We start from the raw sequence: 22,381 nt of genomic DNA, 5'->3' as shown, positions 1-22,381 counted from the left end.
CCAAAAAGGGAAATTGGATCTATAGATCTGCATTCAAATTTCAATTTTATAAAGTCTCAATTGAAAATTGGTTTGCTTCCTTAAATATGTCGCTATTTTAAAGTAATAACGATTCAATGGCTCGGAATCAATAACACAAGCCTTAAGAGAAGATCAACCGCTTTGGATTCAAGTAAATTTACGTTTTTTTTTAGTATTGTTGTTCTAATTACCACCTGTTGAGTTAGAGTTGTCTTAGTATTTAGAGTCATGTCATAATTTCCCAATGGTCTACTGTCTTTGCAAATTATTTCATATGCAATGCAAATAAAGCCACTGCCGCTGTTGTTGTAGTTAGTCATTGTCAGATTAGTCTGTAATTAAATACGACCATTGTACGCGCCATATACCATAGACAACAACAACATCAACCTGCAAAAAGCCAAGTAGTCAGTCATTGCCTTAGCATTTCTTAGTGTGGTTAAAATTACTCCCCGTTCTGTGGAAATTGTGCAAGTGGCTGAAGTAACCCAAAGATTCGAAATGTAAAGGAAAGGAAAATGTGTAGTTGGGTGTACGTTTGCGTGTGAGGCTTGAGTCTATGGAGTGGTGTTGACTTTGGTCTAATCTCCACAGATACGATTACACATCCCAAACGCCACTTACCGTCAGGTGTCTAAACGGACGGACAAAACATACATTTAGTCTTATTCTCTTGTAGAGCAGGGAAGTTAAAGGCCAAATTAGTGTGGCCCTTGGGTGTTTGATGTAGAATAAGAAAAACGAAATAATTGAATTGCTTTCCCTCGGCATTGCTATTTTAAAATTCATATAAACAATTTTTGTTTTTGTAATATGATGGGACATTGGCCTTTTTCATTCTTATTAGGGGTTTGTAGGCAATATTGGGGCATATATTGCTGTGTTTTTTGCAATTCACTCCTTCGCTTGAAATGCTATACAAAAAAAAATTAGCATAATTATTTCTATGTTTGCTGGACCACAAGCCCATTAACTATGAACAAAGAGTTAACATCATCTTCACACTGAGGAAAATCTATTACAAAGATCTAACTGAATTGATACAAGTATATACAGTAGTAAGTTCGTCGGGGCCGAATTTTAACAGGTTGGCTGATAAGTCCCCGGTCTAACAAAGAAAAACACATTTTTTTTTTGTCAAATTTCGTTTTTATTATTCAACATAGTTCCCTTCAAGAGCGATACAACGATTATAACGACCTTCCAAATTTTTGATACCATTTTGGCAGTACTCCTTCGGTTTTGCCTCAAAATAGGCCTCAGTTTCGGCGATCACCTCTTCATTGCAGCCAAATTTTTTCCCTGCGAGCATCCTTTTGGGTCTGGGAACACGAAAAGAAAAAGTCGCTGGGGGCCAGATCTGGAGAATATGGTGGGTACACGGATGAAAGAGACTGTTTTTCATATGTTTGGCTATAAACATTATATGTTTGGAACACAAATTTTTAAACACAATATTTTTGAGTGCAAGCATATAATGTTCATAAACTAGCATAACATGTTTGGGACATATATGTTAATATGTTAGAACATATTATGTTTGGGACATAAAATGTTTGTAAATATAATATGCTTGGATGCAAACATATATTAATTTAGAAATAGCCTATAAACATATATGTGTTTAGTAGCTTGGAGCGCTATTTAACAGGGAGCGATATTGAATTAAGTTGGTGGTTGTTGCTTGTTATTACAAAATTAACATTTTATTTTTCCTTGGGCAATTGATCAGCTACTTCTTTGATCCTTACAAACTGTGTGGTCCGCTGTTCGAATCCCCGTCCGGCAAAAGGTAAAATTAAAAAAAAAATCATAAAATTGAATAATTTCTTCTACAATGTTTGTATTACAGAAAAAGGTGCTAAGAACTACACCGAAAGAATTTTCTTCGTAAAAAGAACGAAACATTTCGTTAAAAATACGAAATTTGTCATTGTTTTACAACCAAAGAAACTTTTCATTAAAAGTACGAAATATTTCGTACTTTTTACGAAAAAGAAGTTCTTCCAAAATTTTCGTAGTTTGTAAGAAAAAAATTCGTGCTTTTTATGAAAAATCTTCGTACTTTTTATGAAACAATTTCGTTCTTTTTATGAAAATGTTTCGTACTTTTTATGAAAAATATTCGTAGTTTTTATGAAAAATGTTCGTACTTTTTATGAAAAACTTTCGTACTTTTTTCTGAAAAATGTTCGAACTATTAGAAAAAAAATGTATAGTCGAAAGTGCATTTGGTTGTAGTTGCAAGTGTGAAAAATGACATCACTACTTTACATCTTAAGTTTTTGAATAATTTTTGGTTTTATTGCTTCACTTTTATTCATAGCGCGCTATCACCCAAATGAGAAGTAGCATAGACTTGCATAAAATAAATAGAATAAAGGAATACACTCAAGCTCATTATAAAAGACAATTTAATGCCGCGAACGTAAATTTTACAACTTCAATGAAACTTCTTCGTTATTTCAAAGAAAATGTTTCGTAGTTTTTATGAAGAAATTTTAACGCAGAATGTTTCGTAAAATATTCGTAAAAACTTCTTCACAAAATTCATGAAATATGAAGAAAGTTTCGTTAAAAGTACGAACTTTTTACGAAGAAAAGTTAATGTAGAATGTTTCGTAGAAGTTTCGTATATTCGTAAAATGTTCTTCGTAAAATTTAAGAAAATGAATGAAAATTTCGTTATTTTAATGAAGAATTCAGGAAGAATAGTTAATGAAGAATTCTTCGTAAAATTAACGAAGAGAATTCTTTCGGTGTAAAAAATCTCGTGGAAGTGAGAAAGATGTGGGGGAATATACAATTAGGCAGAAACAAAATTTTGAGCATTCAGGTCGAAAACCTATGTTGTTAGCACCTATATTACCTGTTTATTTTCGTAATTCATTATGATTGTAAATATATAAATAAATAAATAAAATTTTGAGCACAATATTGTTTGGGAGAATTTTTTTTAAGCATATAATATTTTTGGGTGCAAAATGCTTCCAAACATATTATATGTTCACATAATAACATATTGTTTTTTGGAAGACAACATTATTGAATTTGGATGCAAAAATACAAAATGTTTGGAACTTAGATTACCCAAACATATATTGTTTAAACCAATATGCTTTCAAACATATTATATATTGGAAGAGATCAAACATATAAATGTTTGGGCAATACCCAAAAATGTATATGCTTGAAGCAAAATATGTTTGGGAGTATATGTTACAGAAGCGATTTTTTGTGAGGGTGTAGGGAAGCAATTCGAAGCCCAATTCGTGAATTTTTGCCATCGTTGGAACAACACTTTTATACCCTCCACCATGGGGGGTATATTAACTTTGTCATTCCGTTTGTAACACATCGAAATATTGATCTAAGATCCCATAAAGTATATATATTCTGGGTCGTGGTGAAATTCGATCTGAACATGTCCGTCCGTCTGTTGAAATCACGCTAACTTCCGAACGAAACAAGCTATCGGCTTGAAACTTGGCACAAGTAGTTGTTATTGATGTAGGTCGGATGGTATTGCAAATGGGTCATATCGGTCCACTTTTACGTATAGCCCCCATATAAACGGACCCCAAATTTGGCTTGCGAGGTCTCTAAGAGAAGCAAATTTCATCCGATCCGGCTGAAGTTTGGTACATGGTGTTAGTATATGGTCTCTAACAACCATGCAAAAATTGGTCCATATCGGTTCATAATTACATATAGCCCCCATATAAACCGATCCTCCGATTTGGCTTGCGGAGCCTCTAAGAGAAACAATTTTCATCCGATCTGGCTGAAATTTGGTACATGGTGTAAGTATATGGTCTCTAACAACCATGCAAAAATTGGTCCATATCGGTCCATAATTTTATATAGCCCCCATATAAACCGATCACCAGATTTGACCTCCGGAGCCTCTTGGAAGACCAAAATTCATCCGATCTGGTTGAAATTTGGTACGTGATGTTAATATGTGGCCTCAAACACCCATGCAAAAATTGGTCGATATCGGTCCATGATTATATATAGGCCCCATATAAACCGATCCCCAGATTTGACCTCCGGAGCACCTTTGAAGAGCAAAATTCTTCCCATTCGGTTGAAATTTTATTTAGGGTATCCAACAACCATGCAGGAATTGATTCATATCAGTCCATAATTATATATAGCTCCCATATAAACCGATCGCCAGATTTGACCTCCGGTGCCTTTTGGAGAAGCAAAATTCATCCGATCTGGTTGAAATTTGGTACGTGGATGACAGTCTTTCGTAGAAGTTTCTACGCAATCCATGGTGGAGGGTACATAAGATTCGGCCTGGCCGAACTTACGGCCGTATATACTTGTTTGGTCCTTAAATACCTCTAGATTTCCAATTTCAGGCAAATTGGATAACAACTACGGTTTTTATAAGTCCAAGACCCCAAATCGGGAAGTCGGTCTATATGGGGACTATATCAAAACTTGTACCGATATAGCCCATCTTCAAACTTGACCTGCCTGCAAATAAAAAACGAATCTGTGCCAAATTTCAGGACGATAGCTCCATTATTGAAGGCTGTAGCGCGATTATAACAGACAGACGGACATGGTTATATCATCTTAGCATTTCTCCCTGATCAAGAATTTATATACTTTATATAGTCGGAAATCGATATATCGATTTGTTACAAACAGAATGACAAACTTATTATACCCCCATCATCATTCTATGGTGATGGGTGTATAAAGGGGGTTTCTTTTCTAATGAATGAAATTTTAAATAAGAAATATTTTCTTTTGCAGCTAAAAAAAAGTCTTTAAAAGCAAATAAAAAAGATTACAAAAAAAAATCAAACAATTTTAAGGAAAATACTTTACATTAAAAAGGAATTTCATATCGACACTCAAAAAATGATTTTCAAAGAGAGAAGTCTTAAAGGAAACTCTTAATGGCAACATTTTTTCAATCATTTGTGCAAAGACATAACTTTTGGAACCAGTTTCGCATGGCCGCTTTGCATACAATTTTCTTTGATTAGGAATTCAAAAGAAATCTTTCGTTCGATATACAGGAATAGGGCAGAATAATTTGTGCCTACTATATTTTTTACTATATATATCTTTTTCAGTGTAATTTTGTATTCTCTTTTTAAACGAAGGGTTCCCTTCCTTTCCCTTCGTTCCCATTTGCCATTCCCATTCGAAAATTAATGTTTGTACAAAGTTTATTTTTTATTTGGTACAAAATTAGACTAGGTGGATTATTATTGCCCTTGTTTTGTGTTGTTTCTGTTATCTTGTTTGGTCCACGTCTTTCTTTTGGATATAGGCTATTCAGTATGGCTTTTATCATTTGCATAAACTTTTTGTCGATAAGAAAAATATTCAATGTTAAAGAGTTTTGTGATAAGATTAAATGAATGTTAAGGCACCCAAGTAGCTTTGTATTACCATTACACTGAAAAAAATATTGTCGTGAGGTCAAAGATTTCATGTCCTTAAAATACGAATGCAAATTTTGCTTAGCATAGAAGATGCATTTCTCTAATAAAAAGTTTTTTCTCCTTGTCCAAATGTCGATAAACTTTTCAATGAAGTCGTATTGTCCTTATAATTAAGTGATTTGACTTAAAAATGGGTATCATAACATGAAAGAAAAAATGTTTGGGCTAAGGTCAACTCGACTTTAATAATTCAGAAAAATTCTTTAAAATTATTTAAATTGTCTTTAAATTTGTTGTCTTTTTGCATCTTGACTACAAAGCAAAAAATCGTGGTTAAATTGTAAGGGCCGATGTTGAATGTGAACCACACCTAAACGCCAAGTTTTTCCGAATTTTATTTGACATTTCTCTATTTCAAACTTACACAATTTGAACCATGGAGAGATACACAATCCAACAACGTGTTAAGTGGTTCCAAGAAATGGCAACAGTGGATGATCAATTTTCGAAGAAAATCATCTTCAGTGATGAGGCACATTTTCACCTCAGTGGAAACTCGTGAATAGTCTAAGAATAGGGTGTATCATTCACTTATTCCATGAAAAAAAAACTAAAGGCGACTTCTTATAATCTTCCTCAACGTCTAAACAACCTTTCAATTTTTTTTTTTAATCGACGCCTTCCCAATGCTAACTCAAGAGACTGTATACGAAAATGTCCATCTATGGTTTCTTAACCCCCTTCTTGAAGACTTCTCAAGCTTCAATTGTTGCTGCATCATCTGATGCATGACACGAATGACTTTCATTAAAATTCTTGACTTTAGTGCCATGTCCAATGCCTCTACTCTGGTCAACAAGTGGCTTCCTTTGGCAAACTCTGGCGTTTTTTTATTTGCGATAAAACTTTTCCCCCAAAGTAAGTAATTAAAGGAAATGATATTATGTTCTTGTACTTTTCATTTCATCAGACCATAAGTCCATATTTAAAAAAAATAATGGATAAAATGCATTTTATTGTTAAAAAAAAAAAACAATAAATAACACCGAGCAATTATGAAACTGGCTTTTTAGGGAAATTAATTCACCAAGCATGTGATTAAAAATTATTAAAACATTTTATGGTAATACAACTTACTGAGGCAATAAAACGATTGTCGACATTAGCCTTTGGATTATCGATCATTAAAAAAATATTTTACTTCTTAGTATTTTTTCTGAGAGATCTGTAGAAGGTGAATGCCTTTCTATTTTGTGGTAAATTAAAATTTATTTGTAAATTAAAATTATTTAAATTCGATTTCTTTTATATATAAAATTTACTTTGAATCATATAATGTCTAAGATTTAACAATTTCAAAATTCTAATTAAATTTTTGCTGTATTTTTAGGAACCGGAATTATTCAAACCAGGTAAGCTTTAACTCTTATTAGTACACAGAAAAAAATATCACCAAAATATTTCCAATTAAAAAGTTAATTGAATTTGAAATTTTTTTCAATTAATAAATTAATTGGTACAATTAACTTTTTAATCAAGATAGAAACATTAAGTTAATTAAGTCAATGATTGAACATTTTAAAATTTTTAATTAAAAAGTTAATTGATACAATTAACTTTTAATCAAATTCGGAAGACTAAGTCAGTTTATGATGATGATGAACATTTTTTTTAAATTTTTAGTTAAATTTTTTTTTCAAACAATCAATTGTTAATCCAAATAAAAATTCTAAGCCAATTCAGAATGTAATTGAAAATAGTTACCTTTTTTAATTAATAAATTAATTGAGTTTTGCAATCAACATCAATTAAATTTTTAATTGAATCAATTAAAAAATTAATTGAAATTTGGCAATGAAATCAATTAATTTTTTAATCAAGAATTTTTTCTATGCCCAATTAAAACTGTGATTGATACTATCATTTTCGTGATTGAAGACATTTCAATTAAAAAATTAATTGGATCAATTAATTTCGTGATTGAATCAGAAAAATTTTTTTTTGTGTGTAAGTAATTGAACGATATTTGTGAAATATGAACGATGTGTTTATTGTAGAAATTATGAAGATTGCGTTCTATAAACATTTTCCTGCATTTATGTACCTCTATACTACGGAATAAAAAACTAACTGAATTGAATTTATGTATGGAATAATTTTATTGAATTTTTTTATACATGTGGGAAATTCTTACATGTGGAAAATTCTTACACCGAGTTGGACAAAGTATTTTTAGACTTCAACCAAATCTCTAGATTTTAAATTTAAATCGGCTAATGTCCTGGAACGGAGCAAAATGTAAGTAAAAAAATATGGGGAATACTTACATTTATAGCCAGGAGTGTAAATAGGGCGAAAATATGTAAAGAAGCTATATCTAAATATGAACCGATTTTTACCAAATTTGACATGCATTGTAAAAACATTAATTCTACACCCTCAAAAAAATCGCTTCTGTAACGTATGCCCCAAACACATTTTGCTTCAAGCATATATATTTTCAGGATTGGTTTAAACAAAATATTGTTTGTGTTGTTCAAACATATTATGTTTCACCTCAGGCATACATTGGTAGAAAGAAATTATAATGAAATTTTCTTAGTGTGGATATATTTTTAAGGCGCCAATTGGTTACTTCCATTCTATTACTTGCAGCATACCCTCTAGGTCTCTCTTTCTAAACACATTAATGTTTATAAGGTATTTCTAAATTAATATATGTTTGTATCCAAGCATATTATATTTACAAACATTTTATGTCCCAAACATAATATGTTGTAACATATTAACATATATGTCCCAAACATGTTATGCTAGTTTATGAACATAATATGCTTGCACGTAAAAATATTATGTTAAAAAATTTGAGTTCCAAACATATAATTTTTACACCCAAACATATGAAAAACAGTCTTTTTCGTCCGTGTACTCCCTGTGCACGAACTCTACGAAAAATGGTACTTTTTTTACTGTTTTGGTAGATTTTGCGAAACATTCCTCTCCAATTAAGAGGTACTTCAATTCTCTAAAGAAATACAATTTTGACAAAGTTCTATAGAAATAAAATTTTGACAAAATTTTCTATAGAAATAAAATTTTGACAAAATTTTCTATAGAAATAAAATTTTGACAATTTTTTTTTATAAAAATAAAATTTTCACCAAAATTTTCTATGGAAATAAACGTTTGACAAAATTTTCTATGGAAATAGAATTTTGACAAAATTTTCTATGGAAATAGAATTTTGACAAAATTTTCTATAGAAATAAAATTTTGACAAAATTTTCTGTAGAAGTAAAATTTTAAAAAATTTTCTATAGAAATAGAAGTTTGAAAAAATTTTCCATAGAAATAAAATTTTGACAAAATTTTCCATAGAAATAAAATTTTGACAAAATTTTCAATAGAAATAAACTTTTGACAACATTTTCTAGAGAAATAAAATTTTGAAAAAACTACCTTCTTTATGTTTTGGTAGATTTTGCCTAACATTTTTCTCCAATTACGAGGTACTTCAGTTCTCTATAGAAATAAAATGTTGACAAAATTTTCCATAGAAATAAAATTTTGACAAAATTTTCGTAAAAATAAAATTTTAGCAAAATTTTCCATAAAAAAAAATTTTGACAAAATTTTCTATGGAAACAAAATTTTAACAAAATTTTCTATAGAAATAAAATTTTGACGAAATTTCTATAGAAATAAAATTTTGAAAAATTTTGAAAAATTTTCTATAGAAATAAAATGTTGATAAAATTTTCTATAGAAATAAAATTTTGACAAAATTTTCCATAGAAATAAAATTTTGACAAAATTTTCCTTAAAAATAAAATTTTGGCCACATTTTCTATAGAAATAAAATTTTGGCAAAATTTTCCATAGAAATAAAATTTTGACAAAATTTTGTATAGAAATAAAATTTTGACAAAATTTTCTATGGAAATAAAATTTTTGTTAAAATTATCTATAAAAATAAAACATTGACAAAATTTTCTAAAAAAATAAAATTTTGACAATATTTTCTATAAAAATAAAATTTTGACAAAATTTTCGTATAGAAATAAAATTTTGACAAAATGTTCTATGGAAATAAAATTTTGACAAAATTTTCCATAGAAATAAAATTTTGACAAAATTTTGTATAGAAATAAAATTTTGACAAAACTTTGTATAGAAATAAAATTTTGACAACATTTTCTATAGAAATAAAATTTTGACAAAATTTTCTATGGAATTAAATTTTGACAAAATTTCTATAGAAATAAAATTTTGAAAAATTGTCTATGGAAATAAAATCTTGACAAAATTTTCTATGGAAATAAAATTTTGACAAAATTTCTATAGAAATAAAATTTTGAAAAATTGTCTATGGAAATAAAATCTTGACAAAATTTTCTATAGAAATAAAATGTTGATAAAATTTTGTATAGAAATAAAATTTTGACAAAATTTTCCATAGAAATAAAATTTTGACAAAATTTTCCTTAAAAATAAAATTTTGGCAACATTTTCTATAGAAATAAAATTTTGGCAAAATTTTCCATAGAAATAAAATTTTGACAAAATTTTGTATAGAAATACAATTTTGACAAAATTTTCTATGGAAATAAAATTTAGACAAAATTTTCTATGGAAATAAAATTTTGGTAAAAATTATCTATAAACATAAAACATTGACAAAATTTTCTACAAAAATAAAATTTTGACAATATTTTCTATAAAAATAAAATTTTGATAAGATTTTCTATAGAAATAAAATTTTGACAAAATTTGCCATAGAAATTACATTTTGACAAAATTTTCCTTAAAAATAAAATTTTGGCAACATTTTCTATAGAAATAAAATTTTGGCAAAATTTTCCTAGAAATAAAATTTTGACAAAATTTTGTATAGAAATAAAATTTTGACAAAATTTTCTATGGAAATAAAATTTTGGTTAAAAATATCTATAAAAATAAAACATTGACAAAATTTTCTAAAAAAAATAAAATTTTGATAATATTTTCTATAAAAATAAAATTTTGACAAAATTTTCGTATAGAATAAAATTTTGACAAAATGTTCTATGGAAATAAAATTTTGACAAAATTTTCCATAGAAATAAAATTTTGACAAAATTTTGTATAGAAATAAAATTTTGACAAAACTTTGTATAGAAATAAAATTTTGACAACATTTTCTATAGAAATAAAATTTTGACAAAATTTCTATAGAAATAAAATTTTGAAAAATTGTCTATGGAAATAAAATCTTGACAAAATTTTCTATGGAAATAAAATTTTGACAAAATTTCTATAGAAATAAAATTTTGAAAAATTGTCTATGGAAATAACATCTTGACAAAATTTTCTATAGAAATAAAATGGTGATAAAATTTTCAATAGAAATAAAATTTTGACAAAATTTTCCATAGAAATAAAATTTTGACAAAATTTTGTATAGAAATACAATTTTGACAAAATTTTCTATGGAAATAAAATTTAGACAAAATTTTCTATGGAAATAAAATTTTGGTAAAAATTATCTATAAAAATAAAACATTGACAAAATTTTCTACAAAAATAAAATTTTGACAATATTTTTTATAAAAAAAAATTTTTTGACAAAATTTTCCTATAGAAATAAAATTTTGACAAAATGTTCTATGGAAATAAAATTTTGACAAAATTTTCCATAGAAATAAAATTTTTTCAAATTTTTTTATAGAAATAAAATTTTGACAAAATTTTCTATGGAAATAAAATTTAGACAAAATGTTCTATGGAAATAAAACATTGACAAAATTTTCTAAAAAAATAAGATTTTGACAACATTTTCTATAGAAATAAAATGTTGACAAAATTTTCAATAGAAATAAAATGTTGACAAAATTTTCTATAGGAATAAAATGTTGAAAAAGTTTTCTATAGAAATACAAATGTGAAAAAATTTTCTATAGCAATAAAATTTTGACAGAATGTTCTATGGAAATAAAATTTTGACAAAATTTTCTATAGACATAAAATTTTTAAAAAATTTTCGATAGAATAAAAATTTTGACAAAATCTTGTATAGAAGTAAAATTTGAAAAAATTTTCGATAGAATAAAAATTTTGACAAAATTTTGTATAGAAATAAAATTTTGACAACATTTTCTATAAAAATAAAATTTTGACAACATTTTCTATAGAAATAAAATGTTGACAAAATTTTCTATAGAAATAAAATGTTGACAAAATTTTCTATAGAAATAAAATGTTGACAAAATTTTCTATAAAAATAATATTTTGACAAAATTTTCTAGTGTTTCGAGTTTTAGCTAGATCGACTCAGAGTTTTCAGAGACTTTTTTAAGGCTTCGATATTATCAGATTAATTAAATTTAAAGAGCAATTTTGATTTATCTCCAATAAAATTCTATACAATTTTGGGCCATAATATTCAATATTAAAAATGGACTATTTTTCATTTGGTCATTGTTTGACAAGACCTTAAACAAAAACAACTCAAATTACCTTTCATAACAATAACAATGAATGCTGTTCTAGAATTTTACTTTGATTTTGAATGTTCAAAACAAAAAAGTTCATTGGCATTGTTTGATATCTTAAGGCAGGCAACACAGTGAAGCAAAAAAAAAAAAAACGAAAAATTGTCTTTGGTGATTGAAAGTGAGCAGGAAAATGCTTTCTACTTTTTTCGTTTGCCCAGTGTAAATATAAAAAAAAATAGTCTCATTTTGTCAATCTTCTTTTAACTTGAATCTCTTTTGCATCATAGTAACCACGAATAAGTAACCAAATGCTAAGATATAAGCCTGACATTCACTTGAGTTTGTTGTCCACCAGCAATAAGAGCCCAAAAGTTATTGGATACTGGTAACAGTAGTGGATACAACACATCATTATTTACAGTTGCGGACACCATCGTCTAACATCCCCAACATCATCATCATCTTTTCATGGCCAAAATGAGCCCTTCAGGTCGTTTTCTTACAAAAGTTTCATAGAGACGTATAAGAAAAAATTGCACCAGCAAATCTGATACAATTTCTCAATAGATTTTCTCATATTTCAAACGAATCACTGAATAGATTGCCAGATACACTTTTACTCATTTTTTTTTGTAAAAAGTCTTTTGAACACAGGGTTGTTTGAACTTTTCTCTAGGAAATGATGTTGATAAATTGGACTTGCATGTTAAAAGGGATACTTTTCGTTTTTTTTTTTCTCTTTTATAACAAGTAAAGGTGTCTGCAGGTTCAAGTAAATAGAGGGTATCAATTATTTGAGATAAAAATAAGGAATGACCGATGCAAAGTTTTTTTTTAATAGCGTAGAAAATTAAATTTGTCTTGAAATGAGAAGAATTTAAATTTTAATCACTTTGAAAAAAAAAGTAAATTTCTTGTGAGAGTTATCAAAACCGGATAATATAACAGGTTGGTTGATAAGTCCCCGGTCTGATACATAGATGGCGTCGCTAGTAAATGCATATTATTTTTATATAATACCAACCTTCACATTTGACGCCTGTAAGTCAATTAGTTTGTGAGATAGAGCGTCTTTTGTGAATCAACTTTTGTTATTGTGAAAAAAATGGAACAAAAAGGAATTTCGTGTTTTGATAAAATACTGTTTTCTGAAGGGAAAAAATACGGTGGAAGCAAAAACTTGGCTTGATAATGAGTTTCCGGACTCTGCCCCAGGGAAATCAACAATAATTGATTGGTATGCAAAATTCAAGCGTGATGAAATGAGCACGGAGGACGGTGAACGCAGTGGACGCCCGAAAGAGGTGGTTGCCGCAGCAGACTGTCAATGCTCGACTTTTAGCCCAATCCCTGTTGTGTTAGGTTTCCATTAGGACTAATGGTTTTGCTAGTTATTTTTGTCTCCAAATGCAATGAGATGTCGGAGTTGTAGAATATTGTTAATAGCCCCATAGCCACAATTCATAGGAGATTTGTGGCGTTTACTCTTTGCACAAAAGCAACTACACAAAAAAAAAAACTATTTTCCTACGGAACGAAATTTTTGCCACAATCGTGTATTCTCTTTAGGAGCAACAAACACCGAATTTATGACAAGCGATGCAATAATTATTTTTAATCTTTTTTTAGTTGCTTTTAAAGAAAAACAAGTATATACGGCCATAAGTTCGGCCAGGCCGAAGCTTATGTACCCTCCATCATGGATTGCGTAGAAACTTCTTCTAAACACTGCCATCCAGAATCGAATTACTTAAGTTGCGGTAACGCTTGCCGATGGCAAGGTATCTTAAATCCTCCTAACACCATCTTCTAAATTGTATGTAAGTCCATACGTGGTATATATTAAATCAAAAAAGATCGATCCAATACGTATATAATTCAGTTTGACAAAGTAGATATAAAATTTTTACAAAATTTTCTACAGAAAAAAAATTAAGAAAAAAAATTTCTATAGAAATAAAATTTCCACAAAATTTTCTATCGAAATACAAATTTTGACAAAATTTTCTATAGAAAGAAAATTTTGACAAAAATTTATACAGAAATACAATTTTAACAAAATTTTCTATAGAAATAAACTTTTGACAAAATTTTCTATAGAAATAAAATCTTGGTAGATTATTTTTGGTTCGAGTGGCAACCATGATTATGAACCGAATAAAATTTGAACAAAATTTTCTATAGAAATAAAATTTTGTCGTTTTTTTTATTTCAGCTTAAAACCATACATTGACTAAACTACAAGAGTAGCTTAACCAACAGAGGAAAAGAATGTTTGTCAAATTTATTTGGGCAAAGCCCTATAGACTGCAAGATGGTTGGATGGACGCACGTTTCGGAATTACCACATTCCTCATCAGCATCCTCTACTTGCAGCAAAACTATCAACCAATTATCAGAATAAATTCAGGCAGTTTATTAAACCCAACAAAAACCACACTTGAACCCTCCGAAAAAAGGTTTTACATTGATAGCCGGCTTATGCCAAATAAATTCGAAACAAACATATCTCTTTTCCTATGCCACTGTCAAATCATCGATTTGAATTCACATGGCTGGGTTTATTTTGAGCGTGCCTCCTCTTCTTTTTCCATTTGTTTTGTTTTGTTATTGTTGGTTTTGTTCTTTAAGCATTGTTGTCGTTTTTTTTTTATTTCAGCTTAAAACCATACATTGACTAAACTACAAGAGTAGCTTAACCAACAGAGGAAAAGAATGTTTGTCAAATTTATTTGGGCAAAGCCCTATAGACTGCAAGATGGTTGGATGGACGCACGTTTCGGAATTACCACATTCCTCATCAGCATCCTCTACTTGCAGCAAAACTATCAACCAATTATCAGAATAAATTCAGGCAGTTTATTAAACCCAACAAAAACCACACTTGAACCCTCCGAAAAAAGGTTTTACATTGATAGCCGGCTTATGCCAAATAAATTCGAAACAAACATATCTCTTTTCCTATGCCACTGTCAAATCATCGATTTGAATTCACATGGCTGGGTTTATTTTGAGCGTGCCTCCTCTTCTTTTTCCATTTGTTTTGTTTTGTTATTGTTGGTTTTGTTCTTTAAGCATTGTTGTCGTTTTTTTATTTCAGCTTAAAACCATACATTGACTAAACTACAAGAGTAGCTTAACCAACAGAGGAAGGAAAATTTTGACAAAATTTTCTATAGAAATAAAATTTTGACAATGATGAAAATTTTATTATGAACCGAATAAAATTTTAACAAAATTTTCTCTATAAATAAAATTTTGGTAGATTATTTTTGGCTCTAGTGGCAACCATGATTATGAACCGATATGGACCAATTTTTGTGTGATTGGACCAATTTTGGTATGGTTGTTAGCGACCATATACTAACACCACGTTCCTAATTTGAACCGGATCGGATGAATTTTGCTCCTCCAAGAGGCTCCGGAGGTCATATCTGGAGAACGTTTTATATGTGGGCTATATATAATTATGGACCGATATGGACCAATTCTGCCACGGTTGTTAAAGATCATATACTAACACCATGTTCCAAATTACAACCGGATTGGATGAAATTTGCTTCTCTTGGAGACTTCGCAAGCCAAATCTGGGGATCGGTTTATATGGGGGCTATATATAATTATGAACCGATGTGGAGCAATTTTTGCATGGTTGTTAGAGACCATATACCAATATCATGTACCAAATTTCAAGCGGATCGGATGAAATTTGCTTCTCTTTGAGGCTCCGCAACCCTAATCTGGGGATCGGTTTATATGGGCGCTATATATAATTATGGACCGATGTGGACCAATTTTTGCATGGTTGTTAGAGACCATATACCAATAGCATGTTCCAAATTTCAGCCGGATCGGATGCAATTTGCTTCTCTTTGAGGCTTCGCAAGCCAAATCTGGAGATCGGTTTATATGGGGTCTATATATAATTATGGACCGATGTGGACCAATTTTTGCATGGTTGTTAGAGACCATATACCAACATCATGTACCAAATTTCAGCCGGATCGGATGAAATTTGCTTCTCTTTGAGGCTCCGCAAGCCAAATCTGGGGATCGGTTTATATGGGGGCTATATATAATTATGGACCGATGTTGACCAATTTTTGCATGGTTGTTAGAGACCATATACCAACATCATGTACCAAATTTCAGCCGGATCGGATGAAATTTGCTTCTCGTTTAGGCTCCGCAAGCCAAATCTGGGGATCGGTTTATATGGGGGCTATATATAATTATGGACCGATGTGGACCAATTTTTGCATGGTTGTTAGAGACCATATACCAACACCATATACCAAATTTCAGCCGGATCGGATGAAATATGCTTCTGTTAGAGGCTCCACAAGCCAAATCTGAGGGTCCCTTTATATGGGGGCTATACGTAAAAGTGGACCGATATGGCCCATTTGCAATACCATCCGACCTACATCAATAACAACTACTTGTGCCAAGTTTCAAGTCGATAGCTTGTTTCGTTCGGAAGTTAGCGTGATTTCAACAGACGGACGGACGGACATGCTCAGATCGACTCAGAATCTCACCACGACCCAGAATATATATACTTTATGGGGTCTTAGAGCAATATTTCGATGTGTTACAAACGGAATGACAAAGTTAATATACCCCCATCCTATGATGGAGGGTATAAAAATTGCCATCAAAAGAAAACTTCGTTTGTCTAAAATTTTATTCCTCACAATAAGAAACTCTTCTTCCACCAAAAAATTATTCCTTCTTTCGAAACGAAACTTTGGGCAAACGAAATTGTATTTCCTTGTTAAAGTTGAATCCGTAAAGACAAATGAATACACATCATAAATAAAGATTTATGATGTGTATTGCAACGTTTACCTTTGCATGAGAGAAAAAATTTTAACAACAAAAGAAAACTTCATTTGTCTAAAATTTCGTTTCAGAGAAACGTATACTGAAATAAGAGTTTCCTCTTCCGAGTACAAAAGAAGTTTTCTTTTCGCACTAAAAAATCTTCTTCCAAAGCAAATAAAAAGATTGGCGATTTGCTTCCCACCAAAAAAAAATTGGAAGTTCATTATCATTATTACATTTAATGTACATCCAAAAATGCCCTTCTAGAGATGGACATAATTTCCACTTCATAAAATTTTTTTTGAGGTGATGCATAAAAATCCACTGTTTTTTTGCATTTTTTGCAATAAATTTAATTTTTTTTATATTATTGTGTATAAAACACGGTACGGATAAGAAACATAATGAAAATTTCCAAAAATATGTGAAAAGTTTTGCGATCCATATTTCGGTAGATGGAAGAACTAATGCGAAAGCAATGCAGTGGATGCTTAAAAAGACGACTTGCACCCTATGACAAGCCCATGTAAAATTCATTGCTTCTGAGCCAAAATTGCACTACTTCCGGATCCAATGCACGCTTTTTTGCAGGGTTTTTATAAATTCGGATTTATTTGACCTTAAAGAAAATACTTTATAGCAAAGAGAAATTTCGTTTGTCTAAAATTTCGTTCCGTAGGAAAAATAGTTTTTCTCTGGGTGTAGGAGTACCGATTCCTACCCTTTTTGGTTCCAATGTTCAAATTACTTTATAATTGCCATATAATGCTGTTTTTTACTATTCCCCTCTCAGGCTTTACCCCGGCAAAAAATACAAAGCAAATAAACCCTTTAAGTGACTCTTCTATGTTAATGCTCCGGCCCTTGATTTTAGTGCTATTTTTTGTTGTTTGAAGAGGCTCTTTGGCTGCTGTTGTGGTGATTAGGATTAGAAACTGCTCTCATGACTACACATATCCCACATAAATGGAACAATGAACTTTGCAAAAATAGGCTTTAAGTGCTTTCTCCTCTTTGGTTTGCAAAGCGATTTCATGCTAAAAAAAAGGGTGACAAACCTTAATATGAGAAAATCTATAGGCAATTTTTATATTTTGCTTGAAAAGAAATTGCGAAGAATTAAGGTACCTATTTTAATATAAATGGGTTTAATGTAGGTTTGCTTCAAGGAGAGAATACCTTTCAACTTCCAACTTCTAAAAAAAATACGGAAAGTAGTTTTTTACGACCATTAACGTTGATATTCTCCATAATTCTACTGTGTACGGCTGCACGCAAAGAAAAAAAACGTTTGGAAAACGTGTACCGAAAACGTTTTTCTTTTGTTAGAGTTTTTTGAATTGCTTCGAAAATTTTAAACTTTTATCACCAAAAAATTCGTTTGTTACAAAATTTTTATTTTTTCAATAAAAAAAGTTATTTTTGAAATAACAACACAGTCCATTTCGTTTATATCAAACACTGTTCTTTTCTGACTTTAGGTCTTTAATAAGACACATTTTACAGTTCAACATTTAATATAGTACAATGTAATGTTGAACATTTTTTCGGAATCTTCCGAATATATCTGGTATATATGTAAAAAAAAAAACTTAAGCAAAGAAAAACTTTGGCCGAAGCAGGGATCGAACCCACGACCCTTGGCATGAGAGTCGGACGTAGCTACCACTGCTCCACGGTGCCAAACTAAATGTTTGTTTCTGTTAAATAAACTTTGTTTATTCGGTTCGTGGGCGCCGCAAGCTATGCTATATAAATATAACTTATATTGATATGTATCTTTTGATGACCATAACAGGTACATAGCTCAGTGGTTAGTGTGTTGGCTTACAATGTGCATGGTCCGCGGTTCGATTCTCCGTCCAGACGAAAGGTAAAAAAAAATTAAAAATTTATAAAATCGTATAATTTCTTCTACATTGTTGGTATTACAGGAAAAGGTGTTAAGAACTAAAAATCCTCGTGGATGTGAGAAAGATGTGAGGGACAATGCAATTAGCAAGAAAATAATGTTTTTTGAGCTAGTCTTTATGAAATTGTTTTTACATCCTGGAAAAGAATAAACGTTTATCACAAAAAGTATATACTTTTCTTCCAAATACACTTCCTTACAGCGAAAAGCAAATGAGAAACGAACTTTGTTTGTCTAAAATTTCGTTTGGGAGGAATGAATTATTTTTTTGCGTGTGGAGTTTATGTTTGGAAAGAACAACTCGGGGGATATGTTTCCACAGTTGCTAAAATTCTACCAAAAATGGTAGATTTTTTATTGTTTGTTTGACAAAATTTTCTATAGAAATAAAATTTTGACAAAATTTTCTATAGAAATAAAATTTTAACAACATTTTCTATAGAAATAAAATTTTGACAAATTTTTTTTATAGAAATAAAATTTTGACAAAATTTTCTATAGAAATAAAATTTAAAAAAAAATTTTCTAAAGAAATAAAATTTTGATAAAATTTTCTATAGAAATAAAATTTTGACAAAATTTTCTATAGAAATACAAAATTTTGAAAAATTTTTCTATAGAAATAAAATTTTGAGAAAATTTTCTATAGAAATAAAATTTTGAGAAAATTTTCTATAGAAATAAAATCTTGAAAAAATTTTCTAAAGAAATAAAATTTTCACAACATTTTCTATAGAAATAAAATTTTGGCAAAATTTTCTATAGAAATAAAATTTTGACAAAATTTTTTATAGAAATAAAGATTTGAAAAAAAAAAATCCTATAGAAATAAAATCTTGAGAAAAAAATTCTAAAGAAATAAAATTTTGAAAAAATTTTCTATAGAAACACAATTTTGACAAAATTTTCTAAGAAATAATATTTTGACAAAATTTTCTATAGAAATAAAATTTTGACAAAATTTTCTATAGAAATGACATTTTGGCAAAATTTTCTATATAAATAAAATTTTGACAAAAATTTCCATAGAAATAAAGTTTTGACAAAATTTTCTATAGAAATAAAATTTTGACAAAATTTGCTATAGAAATAAGATTTTGACAAAATTTTCTATAGAAATAAAATTTTGACAAATTTTTTGGTAGAAATAAAATGTTGACAAAATTTTCTATAGAAATAAAATTTTGACAAAATTTTCTATAGAAACAAATTTTGACAAAATTTTTCGATAGAAATAAAATTGTGACAAAATTTTCTATAGAAATACAATTTTTACAATATTTTCTATGGAAATAAAATTTTGTCAAAGTTTTCTATAGAAACAAAATTTTGACAAAATTTTTCGATAGAAATAAAATTTTGACAACATTTTTTATAGAAATACAATTTTTACAATATTTTATATAGAAATAAAATTTTGACAAAATTTTTATAGAAATAAAAGTTGACAAACTTTTCTATAGAAATAACATTTTGACAAAATTTTCTATAGAAATACAATTTTTACAATGTTTTCTATAGAAATAAAATTTCGACAAAATTTTTTTATAGAAATAAAATTTGACAAAATTTTCTATAGAAATAAAATTTTGACAAAATTTTCTATAAAAATAAACATTAAAAAAATTTTTTATAGAAATAAAATTTGACAAAATTTTCTATAGAAATACAATTTTTACAATGTTTTCTATAGAAATAAAATTTCGACAAAATTTTTTTTAGAAATAAAATTTGACAAAATTTTCTATAGAAATAAAATTTTGACAAAATTTTCTATAAAAATAAACTTTAAACAAAATTTTCGATAGATATAAAATTTTGACATAATTTTCGATAGAAAATAAATTTTAACAAAATTTTCGATAGAAATACAATTTTTACAAAATTTTCGATAGAAATAAAATTTTGACAAAATTTTCAATAGAAAAAAAAATTTAAACAAATCTATAGAAATAAAATTTTAATAAAATTTTCGATAGAAACAAACTTTAGACAAAAATTTCGATAGAAATAAAATATTAACAATTTTCGATAAAAATAAACTTTAAACAAAATTTTCTTTAGAAATAAAATTTTGACAAAATTTTCTATAGAAATAAAATTTTGACAAAATTTTCTATAGATATAAAATTTTGACAAAATTTTCTATAGATATAAAATTTTGACAAAATTTTCTATAGATATACAATTTTGACAAAATTTTCTACAGAAATAAAATTTTGACAAAATTTTGTATAGAAATAACATTTTGACAATATTTTCTATAGTAATAAAATTTTTACAAAATTTTCTATAGAAATAAAATTGTGACAAAATTTTCTATAGAACTAAAATGTGAATAAAATTTTCTATAGAAAAAAATTTGGACAAAATTTTCAATAGAAATAAAATGTTGACAAAATTTTTCGATATAGAAATAAAATGTTTACAAAGTTTTCTATAGAAATCAAATTTTGACAAAATTTTCTATAGAAATAAAATTTTAACAAAATGTTTTTACAGAAATAAAATGTTGACAAAGTTTTCTATAGAAACAAAACTTTCTCAAAATTTTTCGATAGAAATAAAATTTTGACAAATTTTCTAAAGAAATTAAATTTTGACAAAATTTTCTTTAGAAATACAATTTTTACCATGTTTTCCATAGAAATAAAATTTTGACAAAATTTTCTATAGAAATAAAATTTTTACAAAAATTTCTATAGAAATAAAGTTTTGACAAAATTTTCTATAGAAATAAAATTTTGACAAATTTTTTTATAGAAATAAAATTTTGACAAAATTTTCTATAGAAATAAAATTTTGAGAAAATTTTCTATAGAAATAAAATCGTGAAAAAATTTTCTGAAGGAATAAAATTTTGACAAAATATTTTATAGAAATAAAGATTTGAAAAAAAAAATTCCTATAGAAATAAAATCTTGATAAAATTTTCTAAAGAAAAAAAAATTTTGCAAAAATTTTCTAAAGAAATAAAATTTTGAAAAAATTTCTATAGAAATAAAATTTTGACAAAATTTTCTATAGAAACACAATATTGACAAAATTTTCTAAGAAATAATATTTTGACAAAATTTTCTATAGAAATAAAATTTTGACAAAATTTTCAATAGAAATAAAATTTTAACACAATTTGCGATACAAATAAAATTTTGACAAAATTTTCTATAGAAATAAAATTTTGACAAAATTTTTTATAGAAATAAAGATTTGAAAAAATTTTGCAAAGAAATAAAATTTTGAAAAAATTTTCTATAGAAATAAAATTTTGACAAAATTTTCTATAGAAACAAAATTTTTACAAAATTTTTATATGGAAATAAAATGTTGACAAACTTTTTTACAGAATTGTTTTGCCCTACCTTTTTGGATTTAGTTTTTAATTTTAATTTTTTTATTATGAAATTTTAAGATTTATCTTTCAACACAAATGTCTTAATAGCCATTGGGAACCCTGTTGACTAGCATTACTTTGGCCCAAATGTTATGGGCTATGCACAAAAACAAGATTATGCAAATTTGGACACGTGCTATCCAACTCCAAGCAACAATTGTCATTATCAAATAATTCATAAGAGAAAAAAAAACGATATCAGACAGCAAAGGAGTTAATGACCGGTTTTAAGTTAAATCGTAGAGAAACGCCTTTACATGGATGAAGTAACCGGACGATTGTACGGCGCTGAGCTTCTCCGTTGCCTACAAAGTTCAAACAAGTTGAGAAATTTTTG

The 22,381-nt window shown here is 28.1% G+C and overlaps 1 protein-coding gene across 4 annotated transcripts in view; it reads left to right on the top strand.

The window, feature by feature from the left end:
- Tsp66E (Tetraspanin 66E) overlaps positions 1-22,381 on the top strand; it is a 178,015-nt gene that overhangs the window by 17,983 nt on the left and 137,651 nt on the right. For all 4 annotated transcript variants that reach the window (XM_075303775.1, XM_075303771.1, XM_075303774.1 and 1 more), the window contains one exon: positions 6,829-6,850. The gene's annotated coding sequence lies outside the window, so the exon portion shown is untranslated. The remainder of the gene's footprint in view (positions 1-6,828; positions 6,851-22,381) is intronic.

The sequence above is a fragment of the Haematobia irritans genome, chromosome 4, assembly GCF_050003625.1.
Source record: "Haematobia irritans isolate KBUSLIRL chromosome 4, ASM5000362v1, whole genome shotgun sequence".
Lineage (NCBI taxonomy): Eukaryota > Metazoa > Arthropoda > Insecta > Diptera > Muscidae > Haematobia > Haematobia irritans.
Note: the sequence above shows the minus strand (reverse complement) of the source record. Positions and strands in the feature narration are given on the sequence as shown.